The following is a 21,139-nucleotide window of genomic DNA, read 5'->3' as shown; positions in this document are numbered from 1 at the left end:
ATGCCTGGTGCTACTCCTGGCATGCCCTCCTGCACTCTTCATTGGACCAGAGTTGGTCCGCTGGCTTGGTGGTAATGGTAGACTGGGCGATATGTCGGACCATGAGGTTACAGGTTGTGTTTAAGTACAATTCTGTTGCTGCTAATGGCCCACAGCACCTCATGGTTTTCCTGTCTTGAGTTGCTAGATCTGTTCGAAATCAATCCCATTTAGCACGGTGGTAGTGCCACACCACACAATGGAGGGTGTCCTCAATGTGAAGACGGGACTTCGTCTCCACAATGACTGTGCGATGGTCACTCCTACCGACACTGTCATGGACAGATGCATCTGCGGAAGGCAGGTTGGTGAGGATTAGGTCAAATAGGTTTTTCCCTCTTGTTGGTTCCCACACTACCTGCCACTGACCCAGTCTAGCTGTTGTGTCCTTTAGGACTCGGCCAACTCGGTCAGTAGTGGTGCAACTGAGCCGCTCTTGGTGACATTGAAGTCCCCCACCCAGAGTACATTCCGCGCCCTTGCCACCCTCAGTGCTTTCTCCAAGTAATGTCCAACATGGAGGAGCACTGATTCATCAGCTGAGGGGTGGGCGGGGGGCGGGGGGGGGGTGGGGTGCGGCGCATGGTGTGGTACCTGGTAATCAGCAGGAAGTTTCCTTGCCATGAGACTTCATGGGGTTTGGAGTTGATGTTCAGGACTCCCAGGCTACTCCCTCCCATCTATATACCACTGTGCAGCCTCAGCTGGGTCTGTCCTGCCAGCGGAACAGGACATACCCAGGGATAGCAGTGGTGATGTCTGGAACATTGTCTGTAAATTATGATTCCCTGAGGAGGAATAGAGGGGCAGAATGGAGAGGAGGCCAGGTGTCCCAATGCAGCCTCCAGGGGAGCGACCTGTGGGAGGAGAGGTGAGACACAAGGGGCCCAGGGCCAGCAGGTAGTCCAGGGCGGAAGGGGCTGCAAAATATTCCACTATCCTGCTGCCAGGGTTTACAGGCAGCGATGCAGCTACCTCAATATGTTTGAGGCGCAATGCCGAAGGAGCCTCCACCTCTCAAGGGAGATTGTGGCTTCCATTTGTCAGATGATTGGACCTGAGATCAGCTCCAACTGTGAGCGGACACCCCTTGCCAGTGGCTCTGAAGGTCACAGTGGCCCTCAACTTCTATGCCTCTGGCTCTTTCCAGGGTTCGGTGGGGGATCTTTGTGGAGTCTCCCAGTCAGCTGTCCACAGTTGCGTCAAGCTGGTGACAGAAGCTCTGTTCAGGAGGGTAGTGACATTTATTCATTTCCGAACGGACGAGGTGAGTCAAGCTGAGCGAGCCAGAGGCTTTGCAGTGATTGCTGGGTTCCCCTGCATCCAGGTGCATTCGACTGCACACATGTGGCCATCAAGGCACCAGCGGGTCAGTCGGGTGCCTTTGTCAACAGGAAGGGATTCCACCTGGTGTATGTCCAAGTAGTTGGTGACTACAAGACGCAGATTCTGCAAATCTGTGCAAGGTACCCTGGCAGCTGCCATGACACTTATATCCTCGGACACTCCCAGGTGCCAAAGCTATTCAGTCTCCAGCTCAACTGGATGGATGGCTGCTGGGTGACAAGGGCTATCTGTTGAGAGACAAGGGCTATCTGTTGAGAAGATTGCTTGCAATATCTCTCTTCCACCCAAGAACAGAGGCAGAGCAGTATTGTAATAGGAGTCATGCCTCCACAAGGGTGGTGATAGAGAGGACCATAGGTCTTTTGAAGAAGTGCTTCCAATGCCTGGACAGTTCAGGGGGAGCACTACAATAACTCCCCAGAGTGGGTGTCACTGATAATGGTGCATGCTGCGCTCTCCACAATCTGGCACTGGCAAGGGGGGATCCACTGGAGGAAGAGGATCTTGAGGCAGCTCCACAGGCCACAGAGGATGAATCGTAGTGAGTCAGAAGAGGAGCATGGTGAGGAGAACACTGAGGGCATGGAGGCAGACCTCTGTATCCTTCAGGGAGGCAGGGTCACTAAGGATGCCTTGATCCAGCACTTCTTCAGCTAGGCTGCCAAAGATCTGCTTCCACCTCCTGTCGGGGCTGCCGCCTCCATCCCGGATGTCTGAAATGACACTTTCATTTGAACCCAAAGCCCATTCAGTGCCTGTGCAATAAAATTCAGAGCTACTCACGTCCAGCATTCCATATTGGCATACCCTGCACCAAAAATAAAGGCGAAACATACTCAGGCCATTAATACAAAAGCAAAATTTATATAATTTTGATACAAAACAAAAGAATATTAGCATGTCTGGTGTTAATGCCCACACCAGTAAACATATAAACAAAGCATGGCAGAACAGAGGATCACCCATGAACAGTCCCTCTTGTGCTCACAGTGCCTTAAACTTATGTTTACGAGTGCTGCATCTTGGTGACCCCTCCCCCCTGTCTCCCCCGCCCCTCGCTGGCAGCGGCATTGGAGGCAGCCTGCTGACTCTGCTACAAAAACAAAAAATGCTGGGAAAACTCAGCAGGTCTAACAGCATCTGTGCAGAGAAAGATAGAGTTAACATTTCGAGTCCATATGGCTCTGCTGTCTTGTTGGCCTTGATGACCTTGGCCGGCGTCCTCTGGCCAGTGGAGCTTATGCTGGCCCCATCCGGGAGGGAGCGGCCAGTGCATCTCCCCAGTCATTGCAGCCTCATCAGATGCCACGGTCACTGGCAGAGGGGCAGAGGAGCTGCTGTCGTCACCCAGAGCCCGCAGAGGCGACAAGCAGGTCGTGTGCCAACGTGAGGTCGCTCTGGACGTCCCTGCTCACCATTGATAGACGGTCACCTAGCTGGGATATTGGGTGTCTCATTCACCTCCCACACTGGCATTAACCACATGAGGTCCATAGGACCATAAGACATAGGAGCAGAAGTTAGGCCATTTGGCCCATCGAGTCTGCTCTGCCATTCAATCATGGCTGATAAGTTTCTCAACCCCATTCTCCCGCCTTCTCCCCGTAACCTTTGATCCCCTTACCAATCAAGAACCTATATATCTCAGCCTTAAGTACACTCAATGACCTGGCCTCCACAGCCTTCTGTGGCAATGAATTCCATAGATTCACCACTCTCTGGCTAAAGAAGTTTCTCCTCATCTTTGTTCTAAAAGGTCTTCCCTTTACTCTGAGGCTGTGCCCTCGGGTCCTAGTCTCTCCTACTAATGGAAACATCTTCCCCACGTCCACTCTATCCAGGCCTTTCAGTATTCTGTAAGTTTCAGGTCATTGCCTGTGTGAGGGCTTGCAGGTCCGAGCACAACCCCAGGAACCCCTGAATCTGTCCCTGGACCTGCCTCTGCATGAGAGTCGCCACTCTCTCAATGGAGGAGGCAGTGTGCCCGGCCATGAGGGTCAACGCAGTACTTATGCTCTGCATGAACTCCTCCACAACAGAGCCCATGGCGCGCATACCCCCATTAATCTCCGCCAGTTCCTCCCACACATCCCGCTGGACATCCAGCATCTGCTGCTTAATGGATGACTCCCGAGGCTCATTATCTGCCTTCGACTCAGCATCGTCCTGTTCTCCAGCAGTCCTCCGACTGCCAGTGCCCTGGGCAATCTCTGCCTCCTCCTGTTCCTCAAGCGAGTGTGATGTGCCGTCACCGCTGTGCACCGACATTCTAGCTGCCGACCTAATGCCCACCGAGGTGTTGGTACCTGCGCTGGTGCCTCGTTCAGAGAGCGGGTGTGACGCAGGTGCATCTGAAGCTCGGCAGTCCCCTGGCGTCGGGGTGGCTCTTTGGGGTCCTGCAAATTGGGGTGCTGGCGAATCTAAGGGAGAACAGTAACATGTCATTAGTTTACGTTATCACACTGTCACTGTGCATGCCAGGCACACTGGTGAGACAATAGAGATCTGCATCATGGTGCCTTCATCTTGCAATGATCAATGGGGACTCCAGTTTTGAGGCTCCCACCAATGAAGAGACTACACAAGAATGTTTGCACAATCTGAAACTCTCACCTCTGTGCACTGCACTCTTACCTTTGTCAGAGACCCCTGCTTCTCCACAGGGCTGAATGGGATGGGTGGCGGCTCTCCAGCTCCAAAGTGTCCAGTTCAAATCTTGCCAATATTAGGAGGTTTGGGGGCCTCCACCTGTCCTTGGCCTCTCTATGTTGTTATGGCCTCTCGTCTCCTGAAAGGACAGAGGAGCATTGATTAGTCCACTCTCTACCTGCAGCACCATTGCAGTCTGGCCAACCCCACCTGAGGAACACCTTGCAGGCACATCCGAGTCCATAAGACCATAAGATGTAGGAGCAGAAGTAGGCATTTTGGCCCATTGAGTCTGCTGTGCCATTCAGTGAGATCATAACAGATCTGATAATCCTCAACTCCACTTTCCTGCCTTTTCCCCATAAACCTTGATTCCCTTACTGACTAAAAATCTGTCTATCTCAGCCTTGAATATACTTAACGACGCAGCCTCCACGCCCTCTGAGGCAAAGAATTCCACAGATTCACCAGCCTCTGAAAGAAAAAATTCCTCCTCATCTCTGTCTTAAATGGGCGATCCTGCACTCTGAGATTATGCCGTTTGGTCCTAGGCTCTCCTACAAGGGGAAACAACCTCTCAGCATCCACCCTGTCAAGCCCCCTAAGAGTCTTATATGTTTCAATAAGGTCGCCTCTCATTCTTTTGAATTCCATTGAGTACAGGCCCAACCTACTCAACCTCTCCTCATAAGAAAATCCCTCCATGCCCGGGATCAACCTAGTGAACCTTCTCTGGACCTGTCCAATGCCACTGTATCGCTCCTTAGATCTGGGAACCAAGACTGTTCATAGCATTCTAGATGTGGTCTAACTAATGCCTTGTATAGTTTTGGCAAGACTTCCCTATTTTGACACTCCATTGCCTTTGAAATAGAGGCCAATATTCCATTTGGCTTCCCTATTACTTGCTGAACTTGTATGCTTTATTTTTGTGATTCATGCTTGAGGACCTCCAAATCCCTCTGTGCTGCAACTTTCTACAGTCTTTCTCCATTTAAATAATATTCAGTTCCTCTATTCTTCCTGCCAAAGTGCATAACCTCACATTTTCCGACATTATATTCCATCTGCCAAGTTTTTTGCCCACTCACTTAACCTGTCTATATCCCTCTGTAGATTCTTTGTATCATCCTCATCACTTGCCTTCCCACCTATTTTTGTGTCATCTGCAAACTTGGCGATGGTACATTCACTTCCCTGATCCAAGTCATTAACACATATTGTAAATAATTGTGGACCCAGCACTGATCCCTGTGGCATTCCACTAGTTACAGGTTGTCATCCTGAAAATGCCCCCCTTATCACATTCTCTGTCTTCTATTATTTATCCAATCCTCTATCTATGCATTATGCTACTCCGAACACCATGGGCTCTTGTCCTATTAAGTAGCCTTATAGAACATTTTTTGGAAATCCAAATATATTACATCTACTTGTTACATTTTATCTATCCTGCTTGTTACCTCCTCAAAGAATTTTAATAAATTTGTAAGGCATGATTTCCCCTTCATGAAGCCATGCTGACTCTGCTTGATTAGATTATGCATTTCTAAATGCTTTGCTATTACATCCTTTAAGATAGACTCCAACATTTTCCCAATGACAGATGTTAAGCTAACTAGCCTATAGTTACCAGTTTTTTGTCTACCTCCCTTTTTGAATAAGGGTGTAACATTGACAGTTTTCCAATTCTCTGAGACTTTCCCAGAATCTAAGGATTCTTGGAAGATTGCTACCAGTGCATCCACTATCTCTGTAGCTACTCCCTTTAAAATCCTAGGATGCAACCCATCAGGTCCAGGGGACTTATTGGCCTTTAGCCCCATTAGTTTCCCTCTTACTTTTTCTCTAGTGATAGTTATTGTATTTATTTCCTCACCTCCCCCACCTTTTGCCCCTTGATTATTTAGTATTTTTGAATGCTATTAGTGTCTTCTACCATGAAGACTGATGCAAAGTATTTATTCAACTCCTCTGCCATTCCCTGGTTCCCCATTATTATTTCCTCAGCCTCATTCTGTAAGGGGCCTATGTTTACTTTGGCCTCTCTCTTCATTTTTATATATTTAAAGAAGGTCTTACTGTCCATTTTTATATTACTTACTAGTTTACCCTCAAAGTTTATGTTCTCCCTCTTTTATTTTTTTGGTCTTTTGTTGGTTTTTAAAACTTTCCCAACCCCCTGGCTTACCAGTAATCTTTGCTAAATTATATGTTATTTCTTTCAATTTGATACTATCCTTAACTTTCTTGGTTAACCATCCCCTTCCTTGAATCCTTCTTTCTCACTGGGATATACCTTTGTTCTGAGTCATGAACTATTTTCTTAAACGCCTGCCATTGTTCATCAACTATCTTTCCTGCTAAACTCATTTCCCAGTCCGCTTCAGCCAACTCTGCCCTCATTTCTTTGTAATTACCCTTATTTAAGTTTAGCACAGTTGTTTCCAATCCAAGCTCCTCACTCTCAAACTGAATGCTAAATTCTACCATGTTATGGTCACTGTTTCCTAACGATCTTTTATTCTGAGATCATTTATTAAACCTGCCTTATTACACATTATCAGATCCAAAATAGCCTGATCCCTGGTTGGATCCACAACATATTGTTCTAAGAAACTGTCCCGAATACACCCCACTCTATGAATTTTTGCTCATGGATACCCCTGCCAATTTAATTTTCCCAATCTACATGAAGATTAAAGTGACCCATGATTAATGTACTGCCTTTTTTATATGCCTTCATTATCTCCTACTGTAAGAGGCCCTATAGACTACTCCCACCAGTGTCTTCTTCCCCTTGTTATTTTTTACCTCCACCCATATGGATTTTACATCTTCTGATCCAAAATCATTTCTTGCTATCATACTTATTCCATCCCACACTAACAAAGCTACTCCACCATCCTTTCCTTCTTGCCTGTCCTTTAGAAAAGTCACATACCCCTGAATATTTAGTTCCCAGCTTTTATCTCCTTGTAACCATAATGGCTATAAGATCATACCCATTAACCTCTATTTGTGCCGTTAATTCATTTATTCTGTTCCGAATACTACATGCATTTAAGTAAAGTGCCATAATTTTTGCTTTTTGACCATTTTTTTCCCCATTTGACCCTATTTGCTGCTGTTTTTTTATGTTTGTACACTCTGTCCTTTCCTGTCAAACTCTGGGTATCATTACCTAAATAGCTACCCTGCAAAGCTGCCATATCCTTTTTCTTTGTAAGCCTACATATCCCCTCTCCAGAACCCTATCCCTCACTATGTAGTTTAAAGCCCTCTCTACAGCCCTAGTTATTCGATTCGCCAGGACACTGGTCCCAGTACGGTTCAAGTGAAGCCCGTCCCACTGGAACAGCTCCCTTGTACCCCAATACTGTGCCAGTGCCCACGAACTGAAATCCATTCCTCTCACAGCAACCTTTGAGCCATGCATTTAACACCTTGACTTTATTTAGCCTATGCCAGTTTACCCATGGCTCAGGTAGTAACCCTGAGATTATTACCTTGGAAGTTCTGATTTTTAATTTAGCTCTTAACTGTGCAGATTCTTTGAGCAGAACCTCCTTTCTAGTCCTATCAATGTCGTTGGTACCAACATGGATGATGCCAACTGGATCCCTCCCCTCCCACTGCAAGTTTCTCTCCAGCCCTGAGGAAATGTCCTTAAACCTGGCACTGGGCAGGAAACACAACCTTTGGGACTCACACTCACAGCTGCAGAGAACAGTATCTGTCCCACTAATTATACTGTCCCCCACTACTACTACGTTCCTATTTCCTACCCGCACTTGCCTGGCTCCCTGTACCACAATGCTGTGGTCAGTTCACTCATCCTCCCTGCAGTGCCCGCTCCCGTCCACACAGCTTACAAGAACCTTGTTGGACAATTGCCGGGGCTGAGGCTTCTCGAACGCCACCCCCTGGAACCCCATACCTGCCTCATGGCCCCTGAGCCCCACAAGACACTCAGGTCAAGTAGCCAGGGTTCAGTCCTTTAGCCAGCTCTAGCATCATTACCAGTTAGCACTCAGACGCTAACACCCCTGAGCTCCACAACGGGATGGCCAGCCCTTAACACTTCTCCACACTGATCCATGCCAACGTGGTACTCACCCTTTCCAAACGCAGCAGGTCATTGAACCTTTTGTGGCACTGCACCCATGTGCGCTTCACGATGTCGTGGCTGCTGACATCGGCTCTCACCTCCTCCCAAGCTTTTTTGGTCTGATGCGATGGTCTTCTCCTGCCACCCCTGGGAACGAGGATGTCCTGCCTGACACCCATCTCTTCCATGAGGACCGCGAGGCACTTGTCCGAAAAATGGGGGGGACCGCGTGCCCACCCGATCTTCCCTCCTGCCTGATGTCTCTAGCCATTATTGAGGTCATTGCTGCAGTCTCCAGACAGCAGAATGGTTCTCCCCTGGCCCAGGGAGCTGCCTCTGCCAATTTTAAACTGCCTGCCAGTTCACCATTGGACTTGGTGCCCGACAGGTGCCTGGCCCTTCCCAACCATTGGGTAGACACGTTTCACACTGGGTGGGCCTTAATTGGCCAGCCAGTGTGAAACAGCGGTCATGGGCCGATCGCGGTTGGGGGCCTGTTTCCCGACCACTCCTAGGCCTGCCGATTGCACGCGCCAAGGGAAAAATTCAGGTCTCTATCAGGCTGTTGCTTGACTAGTCTGTGAGACAGCTCTCCCAATTTTGGCACAAGCCCCCAGATGTTAGTAAGGAGGACATGCAGGGTCAACAAGGCTGAGTTTGCCCCTGTTATATCTGGTGCCTATGTTGATGCTGGGTGGTCCGTCTGGTTTCATTCCTTATTGACTTGTTTTTAGCAGTTTGATGCAATTGAGTGGCTTGCTTGGCCATATCAGAGGACATTTAAGAGGCAGCCACATTGATGTGGGTTTGTAGTCATATGTAAGCCAGGCCAGGTAAGGACGGCAGATTTCTTTTCCTAAAGGACATTAATGAACAATCGACAATGGTTTCATGGTCATCATTAGACTTTTAAGTCCAGATATTTATTGAATTCAAATTTCACTATCTGCCATGGTAGGATTCGAAGCCAGGTCCCCAGAGCATTGCCATGGGTCTCTGGGGATACTGCCTCCCCATGATCACAGACAAGCTGAACATTCAATGAATGGAAGCCCTTCCTGTTGATGAAGTTGCAGGGCTGTCCAGCAGGAACCTTTATGAAGATGTGAGTACAATCAATGGCTGCCTGCACCCTGGGGAAACCTTCAATCACCGCAAAACTGCGGGCTTTATCCAATTGACCCGTCATCTAGCATGAATGATATGTAATTTATTGCCCTTCAGCACATTGCATCAGTGAAGACCTTGATGCAGTGGTGTGCAGCAGGTTGTGTGATGCCACTGAGGTCTTCACAGACTGCTTGAAAGGAGCCTGTTGCAAAGAATTTGAGTGCTGCAGTAACCTTAAGAGCTACAGGCATCGGGTGCCCCCAACCCAATTGGAGGAGATCTCCCCTGCATGTCACAGAGTGATGTGACTGTGGCTCTTGATAGACTGAGCCTTCTCTTGAATTGGGTTTTGACAATTTGACATTTACAGATAACTCAGTCTCTGCCTGTAAACCTGAGGGGCTGCATAAGACCATCTGTGCCTCCACTGTGGATATCTGGATATCTGATGCCTTCATGACCCTCAGGGTCTGGCACAGCCCTGGCCCCTTCATGCACCACCGGTGCACCCTGGACCTCCTGCTCTGCCCTCCTTCCTCTCACTCTCCTCCTCTTCATCTCCTCATTGGATGTTGTATCTTCCACCAAGACCATAATGCCCATATTTCTCAGGTACTTTATAGCCCTGGTTGATAGCCTGGAACAAAATAGAGCACTCAGCAGCCGAGAAAAGGCCTCTAATTCATATGATTTTGAAATGGATACTCTACTCATTCAAATATGCACTCATAGCAGCTACAGATCTACAAACCACTAAGCTGAGACTCAGGTCTCAGCTGAAGCTTTTAAACCCGCCGTACAAGCTTCCCCTTTACACCACACATGGTGTGAATCTGACTATGTAGGTTTATTATTGCATATGCAACATATTATGGCAGTCAATTGGGTCATTAACGACCTAAATACCTACTTAAATGAAATTAGAGGTCTAGCTCCAGGCTCATGGGCCTGCATGGTTTCTGACTTGTAGCCACCAGAAGCGGTTGTGTTGGGGTTCTACCAGCTGCAAACAACTTGTCTTTGTACTTGTGTCTGTCTAAGGTAAACTTGTAGCATTCTGGCTGAAATGGGTCTGCATTGTAGCAATCAATGCATCGGTAAGGTGTTGAATAGAAGGGACCACCTCCTGACAAGACTTGCCTTCAACTCTGTCACTTCCTGTCTGATCAAGCCCGGAGAGTCGAGCTGCCTGTCATGTTGACCCACCAGTACATCCTCTCTCCTGCAAAGAATACCGCTTCTTCTGAAGGCTCAATATCTGCCTGATATTGTTGACATGTCACTGAAGACTGTAGAGCAAGTACTTGAAGTGTTGCAGATCCTCCACCACTTGATAATTCAGACTGGTGTGACACACCTCCTGCCAATGACCCCATGGCATCGCTTCAGGGCTGCCCATAAGGCATTTATCTGTGCCTTGCTCAGAACAAGAGGGATCAGGAGATGGACAGGTTCTGATCTAAGTATTGCCACAGGAACCCTTGCATCAGCAACCTGAAGGTGCAACATGAAAGTATGGAAAACAGCACCACTTTGCCTGCCCTCCCAACAGGGTCTGCACCCTTCTGTTCATCTCAATGCCACTCCCTTTGCTCCTCTGGCTCAGTTACCGTCTCACTTTCCTCTGTGAGCTGCAGTGTGGTACCTTCACCAGGCCCCCTTTCGACATTTTTGGCTGCTGCTGCCGACTCTCCAACATCACCAGCCAGTGTGTCCAAAAACAATTGTGCACCTGTCAGAAGGAAATATTTGCAATTGTAATGCATGTTCACATTACAGAAGCTTGTATGCTCATACATGATTTAAACATTCAGCGAAGCAAACTCACCTTTCCTTATTCCAATATCCAGAGGAATTAAATCACTAAAGGGTTACTAATCCCAGCAGCTGCATGGCCATCTCTCCATGTTTGGTGACATCCTTCAGAAAGGCAACACCATCTCTGGTGAAAGAGTGCTCCCAGGGATTATGGGTTAACTTTTCCATGAAAAAATAAATATTTTACTACCTTGTCCTGCGATAGACGTTTTGCGACCATTGGAGATAGGGTTACATATGGATAGATAGATAACTGATTTATTTAAAAATCATCATGGTGGCAAGTACTGAATTGTGATGATGACACAAATAAAACAAGTAATCATCATTCATAACGTAGCATTGGCAGGTGTTAAAATAAAAATAATAGAAGAATTTCACAATGATGATAATTTCAGTGTACAAATAATTACAATTACAATATGTTGCAAAATGCAGGTCTCCTTAATTTACAGAATAGGAATGAAAGGTTTACTGCACTTTGCATTTTGCATTAAAGTCAATAGATCATATGAAGTCGGGAATTAAGTTGACTCGTAGTTCATTTATTCTATATCTTATTCGTAGAATGGTATCTTTTCTCTTTAATTCCGTCACACTTTTGTGTGACAAGAGATAGTGGGAATGGGAGATGGATTCAAGAGTTTTCTAGCAAAGTCCAGACAGACGTTTTTCTGCCTCTAGCAAGAGAACACATAGAATAGCTTTGGTACATGCTACCTAGGATCAGTTTCAGTGCTTGTTTCTGAATGTAAATTCCAGCAAAGTCACAGCTCCACTCTGTAGGGGTGTAGCTGTCCTTCTTGTTTACCCTTGGAGGCGAAGGTGACCATGTTCAGCATCTCGGATGTTTGGTCGGGTTTTGGTGGGTACGTAGTTGACTGCTAAATCCCATCTGCACCTGGAAGGTTCTGCTGCGAATAGGACAGGATACTTTAGACAATTGAGTTTTGAAGGAGTTGCCAGCTCAGGATTTCCTCTCCTTGTGTTTTCTTTCTGTCTCTGATATGTGCTTGCTTTCAAAAGAGACTGCACCATTTTTTATTTGGTTGCGCCAGGCGCAGTGATCCTGAATGAGCTTCTCCCAGGACTCAAAATCAATATCAAAACTCCTAAGTGAAGCCTTCAAAGTGTTCTTGTAGCACTTCCTTCGACCGCCAAGAGAGTGCACCCCAGACTCAAGGTCTCCATAGGAGATTGGCTTTAGTAAGCAGGTGTTAGGTATTCTTGCTACATAACCAGCACAACTCAGTTGTTTTTTTTAATATAATCTTTAGAATTGGCAACTCAGTTGTGACTGTCTCAATGTTAATATCTTGTTAATTTCATTGTTAAGGTTTGTCAATTACATTGTTAGAGTTAAGAAAAACAGGTGATGGGTATTAATTGTCTTTGAGTGCATTTAAATAGAGGATAGCTAAGACACTAGGTTGAGTGGGAGGAGAGCTGTAAGACAGAACATGTCAATAAAATTTCTGAATAAAGAAAAGCCCCATGTCTTGGTTTCAGCTTCGCCAATCGGCTTGGATCATTTGAGCAATTGATATGGTGTGGATGCTTAGCATGTCAGCTTGGTTAAGCACCTCAGCATCTGGTATTTTGTCTTGTCACCTGATCTTCAAAAGCTTCCAAAGGCAGCTCAAGTGAAAGTGTTGGAACTTCTTGGCATGTTGCTGGAAAACAGCCCAAGTCTCACATGTGTAGAGCAGAGTGGGCATGACTATTTATTGCTCTATTGTAAAGAACATATCTTTTTATTTTCTGTTGGACTCTGAATTAAAATTACAATGGCTGCAGTTGAAAGATATGTCCACTAGAACAGGATGGGAGATATATACAATGTTTCAGTCCTGGAACAGAGTGTGCCATGAAAGACAGGATGGTGCCTGAAAGGAGTCCTGGATCAAGGGAGCTGGCTGACAACAGTATTTTAATTGGCTCCAGACTGGTTGAGCAGGGTTTTGTGTCTGTGCAGAAGAATAGCTCCTAGCCTGAAAGGAACAAGACCTAAAACCTCTTTCTCCTGTGTGTGGAAGATTCCAGTAATTCCACAATAATAGCTAGCTGTTTTCTGTTCTCCTCATATCTCTATAACCTGCTCCCTCTCTGAAAACCCTTGTCAAGAGGCAAAGGGGAAAATCACTGTTCGAGATATTGAAAGGCAAATGCTGAACCAGTGAACTAAATACTGAAGGTGCTGGAAGACCACCTTGTGTTATCAACAAGAACTGAAAGGATAAAAGCAAAATACTGCAAATGCTGGAAATCTGAAACAAAAACAAAAATAGCTGGAAAAACTCAGCAGGTCTGACAGCATCTGCGGAGAGGAAGAGTTATCGTTTCGAGTCCGTATGACTCTTCATCAGAACTGAAAGGAATTTGGAAGACATTGATCAAAATCAAGCCATCGAATCCTGTACTCCGGAATTGGTACTATTGAACTGTTGCACCCCACCCTTAAAATCCATGTTTTTGTGCATCTTATGTGTCTGGTATGTGTGTGTATAGGAATTTAAAAGGGTGTAAAGCTTAAGTTACAATGTTAGAAATTAGCAGTTCATATTTCTTTCTTTTGCCACTGGTTAATGACAGTTTGTTCAATAAACAGTTATTTACTTATTAAGTTTACAAACTTGATGCTTGTATTCTGTTAACCTAAATTAAACAGTTAGGTAGGATTGGGGCAATCTGGTGGTTTGATCAAACTTTTTCACATTTGTCTCGGCTCGGGGAACAGTGGGGCTTGATATTACAGCGCACTATCCCCAGTGAGTTGTGACACAGTTTCAGAGCTCGGGTCTGGGATATTTTGGAACAAAAAACCGCAACAATTTGGGTGTAGGTTTAGTAAGTAATAAAAGCTAAAAGGAAACACCAGCTTTGTACTATCAAAACTAAGACGGTACTAGAAACTGCTAAAGCTTTCCTGCAAGAGGAAGAGATGTCGCTGATGATTTTACAAGGGATCCCAAAAGTCAAACTTTCACATTTGTCATGGCTCGGAGAACAGTGGGGGTTGGTATTACTGCGCACTATCCCCAGTGAGTTGTGGCACTATAGACTTTCATTTTGGTAGGCAGACTTGCACCTCTTCATTTCCAAACTGATAAGGAAAAAGAGATAAATACTTAATGAGGACTATCTCCGAGACAACTGAATTTTACAACCACTTGATTGAACAATCAACCACATTTTATGACCTTGTAAACTTTTAAATCTTATGTTAAAATGAATTTTAAAAATCCATTGACAACTGTACAAACCATGGCAGAACATGTTAAGCCATTAAGTTTTTCTGACATTGCTCCCTGATTCATGGAGAGTTGCTATTGGCAGTCACTGTCTCTGCAATTCACTTCCATGTCAAGATGCTAACTTTCCTAGGCACCCTGGACTTCTTCTGAGGCAGTCACTCAGGGCTGAGATTCACTTGCTTCCATGTCATGATGGGTTCTGAGATGGCTGATAAGTCCAATGTGCAGTCTGCAGACTCTGACACACTTAAGGCAAATGGTGCTTGGAGGGTCAGTTAGATGAGTTGTTGGAAGCTTTGTATGCTCTCTTTAACACTTTGACTTCACCTCTATGTGTTCCCGATGAAGTCTATCAAAGTGTTCAGTGCCTTTCCCAATGAACCGTCTCCATTTTGGTCAGTTACAAGGCAAGGACTCCCATAAGTCGATGGGGATGTTTGAGGTCATCCCTAGAGCGTTTCCATTACCCTCCTGCCATGACTGAGTTCCGAGTAGGGAAGTTCTTTGGCAGTCTGGTGTCAGACATATGAACGACATATCCTGCCCAGCAGAGCTGGTTTTGAGTGATTAATGCCTTGATGCTGGGCATGTTGGCTTGGGAGACAATGCTGTTGATGGACTACATTTCTTGCTACTGGTTTGGAGGATTTTGCGAAGGCACCACTGGGGCCTTAAAAGGGCAGAGATTTTGGAGAACATTGGAGCCATAAAAGCAGCAAGAGTTCAATGAGAGTTGGTCTATCTCTATTACACTGTCTATGCATTCAGAGCCACACTTGAAAACAAAAATTGAGGTGTGATATCACAGGGAAGTTGTAAGTTGATTAGTGTGGGAGAACAAAATACATATACAGGATAACAACGGGTTAAGTGGTTAAACTATAGTGGAATACTACAATGAAGTGTCCTTGCACCAGTACGTCAAGTAATAGACAAACCTGCGCTGTCAGCTATTGTGGAGGAATGAAAACAAGTATAATGAACAAACTACCAAGCGCCCTTGAAACCAAGCTAGTATGTCTGTTGTCAGCACATGAGACAGGGCTTAGTCACGCTATCTGTTGTCTTTCCAGATGACTAATTGCCAGATGGGCTACTCAAGGTTTTTGCGTAATTATAAACTAAGACAGAACAATTGTATGCATGCCAAAGATAAAATTTCAATGTTATTAATTACTAAGGGTCAAGCAACTTTGTAAGTTGCATGACCTCTGTCACGTACACTTTTGCTATAACTATGTGTGTGCTCTGATGCTTCTCAGAGTGCCGGCTAGCTCCATCATATGCTGCTGGACTCTCCACGATATCATGATTCAATAAAGACTTCCAAGACAAACCTCCTGGGTCTGAGTGTTCATTCCATTTTCCGTGACAAATAGTGAGTATTTGTTGCTTAGGGACTGAGTGTAAACAACCAGCAGATTAAATATGATTAAGATATTGGGCCATAACATCCGAGCTCCAGGGCAGTGTATTGGGAGGGCACCCCAAAGATGCGCTGGGGTCCCCACCCATCAGAAGTTCACAAGTAAGGATTGCATGTGAAATGCCCGGGAATTTGAACCTTCCTTTGGGCAACTATCCTGCATTGGGAACCACCTGAAAATGTGATTTTAAATCCAAACTTCGGATGGTTCCAACTGTCATACAGCAATAGCTACCCAGAAAAAGTTAGGTGAATTAAAACCACTTCTAGCTTCTGGATAACTATAACATTGATTCTCCTGACACCCATGGAACTACCCCCACCCTCCACTACCCCTTCGACCCTCCACTACCCACCCACCCACTCCAATAACCCCCTCTCACCCCCAGGCCTGACCCGACTGCCCCCCCGACCTCATCCGACCCGACCCCACCTCCCCCCAGGCCTGAACCGATCCAACCCCTAAACCCCCTGCCAGCAAGGCCCAACCCAACCCAGCACCCCTAACCCAGGCCTGACTTGGCCCCACTCACCCAGGTCTGCCCCACCCCTGCCTTCTAGGCCAATCCAACTCCTCCCCCCTACCCCAGGCCCGGCCCAACCCGACCACCTCCCTGTCCCAGACCTGACCCGACTTGATCACCCCACCCCTCCCTGGGCCCAACCTGCCCCCCTCCTCACCCCCCAAGCATGTCCCAACTTAACTAATGTTAAGTATTAGGATTTATCAGTGTTGGTAAAGTTTATTAGTATTGGCGAAGCCTCTTAATATTGATAAGGTTTATTAGCAGTAGCAAGGTGAACTGATAAATAGAGAAATGGCAGGGCTGTTCTTACCTCTAGAGTGCACATCCTGAGCTATGTCAGAACTCCAGGACGCTCTCTGTGTCCTGGATAATCATTTGTGCAGGAATTTTCATCAGTTGCAACAGCTTGAGCTCCGCTTTTTGGAACTTGAGCAGCAGCTGGCAATACCTTGGTGCAATGTGAGGTTGAGAGCTTTGTGGATAGCATGTTTATAGAGGCAGCCACCCCAAAGCTGAAGAGTATGCAGGGAGCGAGGGAATGGGTGACCATTGGGCAGTCTAAAAGGAACAAGGAGGTAGTGCAGAGAGAACACTCTCCAAACAGTATTCAGTCAGTTCTGAATACTGATGAGAGTAAAGGTTCATCTGGGGAGTGCAGCCAGAGCCAAGTCTATATGGCAACACAGTGGGGTGGGTGAGGGCTGAGGGTTGGGAAGGGCTCAGCTCTACAGGGAGGTACAATGAAGACTGGAAGAACAATAGTGATAAGTGATTCAATAGTTAGGGGAATAGATGGGCATTTTCATGGCCGCAGATGTGAATCTAGGATGGTGTTTCGCTTCCCTGGTGCCAGATGTCACTGAGCGGCTGGAGAGCACCCTGAGAGGGGAGTTGATCAGCCAGCAGTCATGGTCCACATTGGTATGAATGACATAAACAGAAAGACAGAGGTGGTCCTGCGGTCAGAATTTAGGGAGCAAGGTAGGAAAGCAGGACCTCTAGTGATCTCCGGATTACTCCCAGTACCAAGTGCAAGTGAGTATAGAAATAGATGGATAAAATAGATGAATGCATGGCTGGAACAATGGTGCATGAGGGAGGGCTTTAGGTTCTTGGCACATTGTGACCGGCTGTGGGGGAGATGAGACCGAACAGACCAGACGGATTACACCAAAATAGAGCTGCGACAGAGTTCCTTGTGGGGCATTTTGCTAGTGCTGTTGGGGAGGGTTTAAACTAATTTGACAGGGGAGGGGAAACCAGGTGATAAAATCTGAGAGGAATAACAAGGTGCACAGAATACAGGGAGAGATAGATAGCACTAGAATAAGGAATAGTAAGTTAATAGGTGAGGTTGGAGAAAGTAATTAAGTCTAAATCAGGGTTATTTTGAATGGATGTGAATGCGTGGAGTGTAGCAAATGAGATTGCTGAGTTACAGGCATAGATTGCCATGTGGAAATACAGTGTTGTGGCTATAACAGAGACCTGGCTCAAAGAAGAGCTGGACATAAGGATACAAGGTGTTCAGGAAAGATAGGAAAGGAGGAAAAGGGGGAGGGGTGGTGGCATCGATTAAGGAGAGCATTGCGGTGCTGCAGAAAGAGGATGTCCGAGAGGGATCAAGGATGGAATCTATTTGGCAGGAACTAAGGAACAAAAAAGGCATAATTACATTACATTACATTGCTAAAGGGAAGGATATAGAGGAACAAATTTGCAAGGAAATTACAGAGAGGTGCAATTAATTATAATGGGGGACTTTAATTATCTGAATATAGACTGGGATAGAGGTAGTGTAAAGGGCAGAGAACGGCAAGAGTTCCTAGATAGAATGTGTTCAGGAAAATTTTCTACAGCAGTATCTTTCTAATAAAGTGAGAAAGAAGGCACTGCTAGATCTGGTTCTTGAAAATGAAGTGTGCAAAGTGGCTCAAGTGTCAGTAGGAGAACATTCAGGGGACAGTGATCATTGTATCATAAGCTTTAGGTTGGCTATGGAAAGGACAAAAAACAATCCAGAGTAAAAATAATTAACTGGATGAAAGACAACTTCAGTGGAGTAAGAACGGATCTGGGCCGAATAGGTTAGAGTCAAAGGTTGGCAGGAAAAACAGTAGCTGAGCAATGGGCTACCTTCAAAAGGGAGATAGTACGGGCACAGTCAAGGTATATTCCCACGAGGGGGAAAGATATGGCAAATAAATCCAGAGCTCCATGGATGACAAAAGAGATAGAGACTAAGATGAAGAAGAAAAGTGTGCTTATGACAGATGTGGAAGGCTCAGAGGGGAGGCAAAAAGGCAAATAAGTGAAGCAAAGAGGGAGTATGAAAAGAGACTGGCAGCTAACATAAAGGGAATCCCAAAGTTTTCTATAGACATATAAATAGTAAAAGGGTGGTAAAAGGAGAAGGGCCAATTAGGGACCAAAAAGAGGAAAAGGGCATAGCTGAGGTATTAAATTAATACTTTACATCTGTCTTTACCAAGGAAGAAAATGCTACCCAGGCCATGGTGAAAGAGGAGGTAATTCAGACACTAAAAGGGTTTAAAATTGACAAAGAGGTATTGTATAGGCTGTCTGCACGTAGAATTGATAAGGCATCAGGGCTGATGTAGTAACTGAAGGTATAGCCTCTTAGGCTGTCTATCAGGGGTCACATGATCCAGCCAATGAGCCCTAAACATGGGCAATTTTGGGGGGGGTGGGGGGGAGCGGGTCCCCCTGGAATTTTGTTGTGAGAATCAAGAGCTGTTGTCCCTTTGCAAGAAAGAGAACCACATTTGACAGTGCTTCACAGTGCGCATCCAGGCATATCAAAAATGAAAATGCTTGCACAAAGCTATGTTTTGTGGCCAGGCATTGACAGTGACATTGAAAGCATGGTCAAGCACTGTCTCCATTGTCAGCAACATGAGAAGCTGCCTGTTTCAGGTCCAATGCATCCGTGGGAGTGTTAGACTACATATTGATTATGTAGGACCATTCTCAGGTACCATGTTTTTGTTGATTGTAGATGCACATTCTAAATGGATGCATGTATATGAAGTGAAATCAGCAATATCCAGTGCAACTATTAAGAAGCTGCATCATTGTTTTAGCATACATGGCCTACTGGAAATCGTTTCTGATAACAGTACAGTCTTTACCAGTACAGAGTTTCAGAAATTCATGAATTTAAATGGAATCAGACATATTAAACAGCCCCTTACCATCCATCATCAAATGGTTTAGCTGAGAGAGCAGTGCAAACTTTCAAATCTGGAATGAAGAGGTTATCAGGAGGTACTCTAGAAACTTGACTTTCCTGCTTTCTTCTCAGTTATCATACAACGCCACATTCGACTACGGGTTCAACACTGTCTGAATTATTGATGAAACACCGCCCATGTACATGGTTAAGTCTGGTGTTTCCAAACTTAGAGGGTAAGGTGGAGAGGAATCAGAGTAATTAAAAATTGAATCACGATATTCACAGCAAAGCTCGCACAGTGTCGGAGGCACCATATTCATGCAAAATTTTGGAAACAGACATTGTTGGGTCCTGGAACCATTGTTTCAGGGACTGGTCCCTTATCCTTCCAGGTGGAAGTCGAAGACCGAATCATTCAAAAACATGTGGACCATATTCATGACAGAGAGACATTCCAACAACCACCTATTCCGCCTGTGATTAACATTGAACCATCAGTTCCTGAGGTGACAGAATGACCTAGAATAGATGTGCCTGATATCTCTGTAGAGTTGCCTAACCGAGAACTGCCACTTCCTAATGATGCATCTGGTGCTGCAGTTTCTGATCATGTCGATCCTATGAAGGGACCTCAAGTGGTAGAGCTACACTGCTCTAACCGAATAAGGAGAGTACCTCAGAGACTTAATCTTTAATCACCTGAAGTTGAATATATGTATGTGTTGTTGGATATTCAAATGTTCTCTGTGAATAGAAACTGTAGGGGGAGAAAGTGTAGTAACTGAAGGTATAGCCTTTCCTGCTGTCTATCAGGGGTCACATGATGTTCTTGGAGGCTCCGACCAACGAGCCCCAAGTGTAGGTAATCCAGGGGTGGGGCTTCCTGATGAGTGTCCTGATCGAGCATGTAGCACCTAAAAAGCTCTCTGTAATAAAGTTTATCTGTTTCTTGTTTAAATCTGTCCACTCTGTCAAGCCATTACACCCAATGAGATACATGCAAGGATACTGAGGGAAGTGAGAATAGAAATTGCGAAGGCACTGGCCATAATTTTCCAGTCTTCCTTAGATTCAGTGATGGTACCAGAGGACAGGAGAATTGCACCCTTGTTCACAAAAGGATGCAAAGATGAGCCCATCAACTAGAGGCCATTCAGTTTAACATCAATGATGGGGAAACTTCTAGAAACAATAATTTGCGACAAAATTAATAGTCATGTGGACAAATGATGGTTAATTAAAGAAAGCCAACATGGATTTCCTAAGTGAAAATCGTGTTTAACTAACTGGCTGGAGTCTTTTGAAGACGCTACAGAGAGGGTTGATGAAGGCAATACTATTGATGAGGTGCACTTGGACTTCCAAAAGGCATTTGATACAGTGCCACACAAGAGAGCAAAGTTATAGCTCATGGAATAAAAGGAAGAGTAGCGACGTGGATACAAAATTGGCTGAGTGACAGGAAATGGAGAAGTGGTTAATGGATGTTTTCATGGTGGAAGTAGGCTTATTTTGGGGTTCCCCAGGGTTCAGTGTTGGGAACAATGCCTTTTTTTTCATTTGCAGGATGACAGCGTCGCTGGCTAGGCCAGCATTTATTGCCTGTCCCTAATTGTCCTTGAGAAGGTGATGGTGGGCTGCCTTCTTGGACTGCTGCAGTCC

The sequence above is a fragment of the Cetorhinus maximus genome, chromosome 4 (assembly GCF_964194155.1).
Source record: "Cetorhinus maximus chromosome 4, sCetMax3.hap1.1, whole genome shotgun sequence".
NCBI classification, from domain to species: Eukaryota; Metazoa; Chordata; class Chondrichthyes; order Lamniformes; family Cetorhinidae; genus Cetorhinus; species Cetorhinus maximus.
This window is presented reverse-complemented; position numbering follows the sequence as displayed.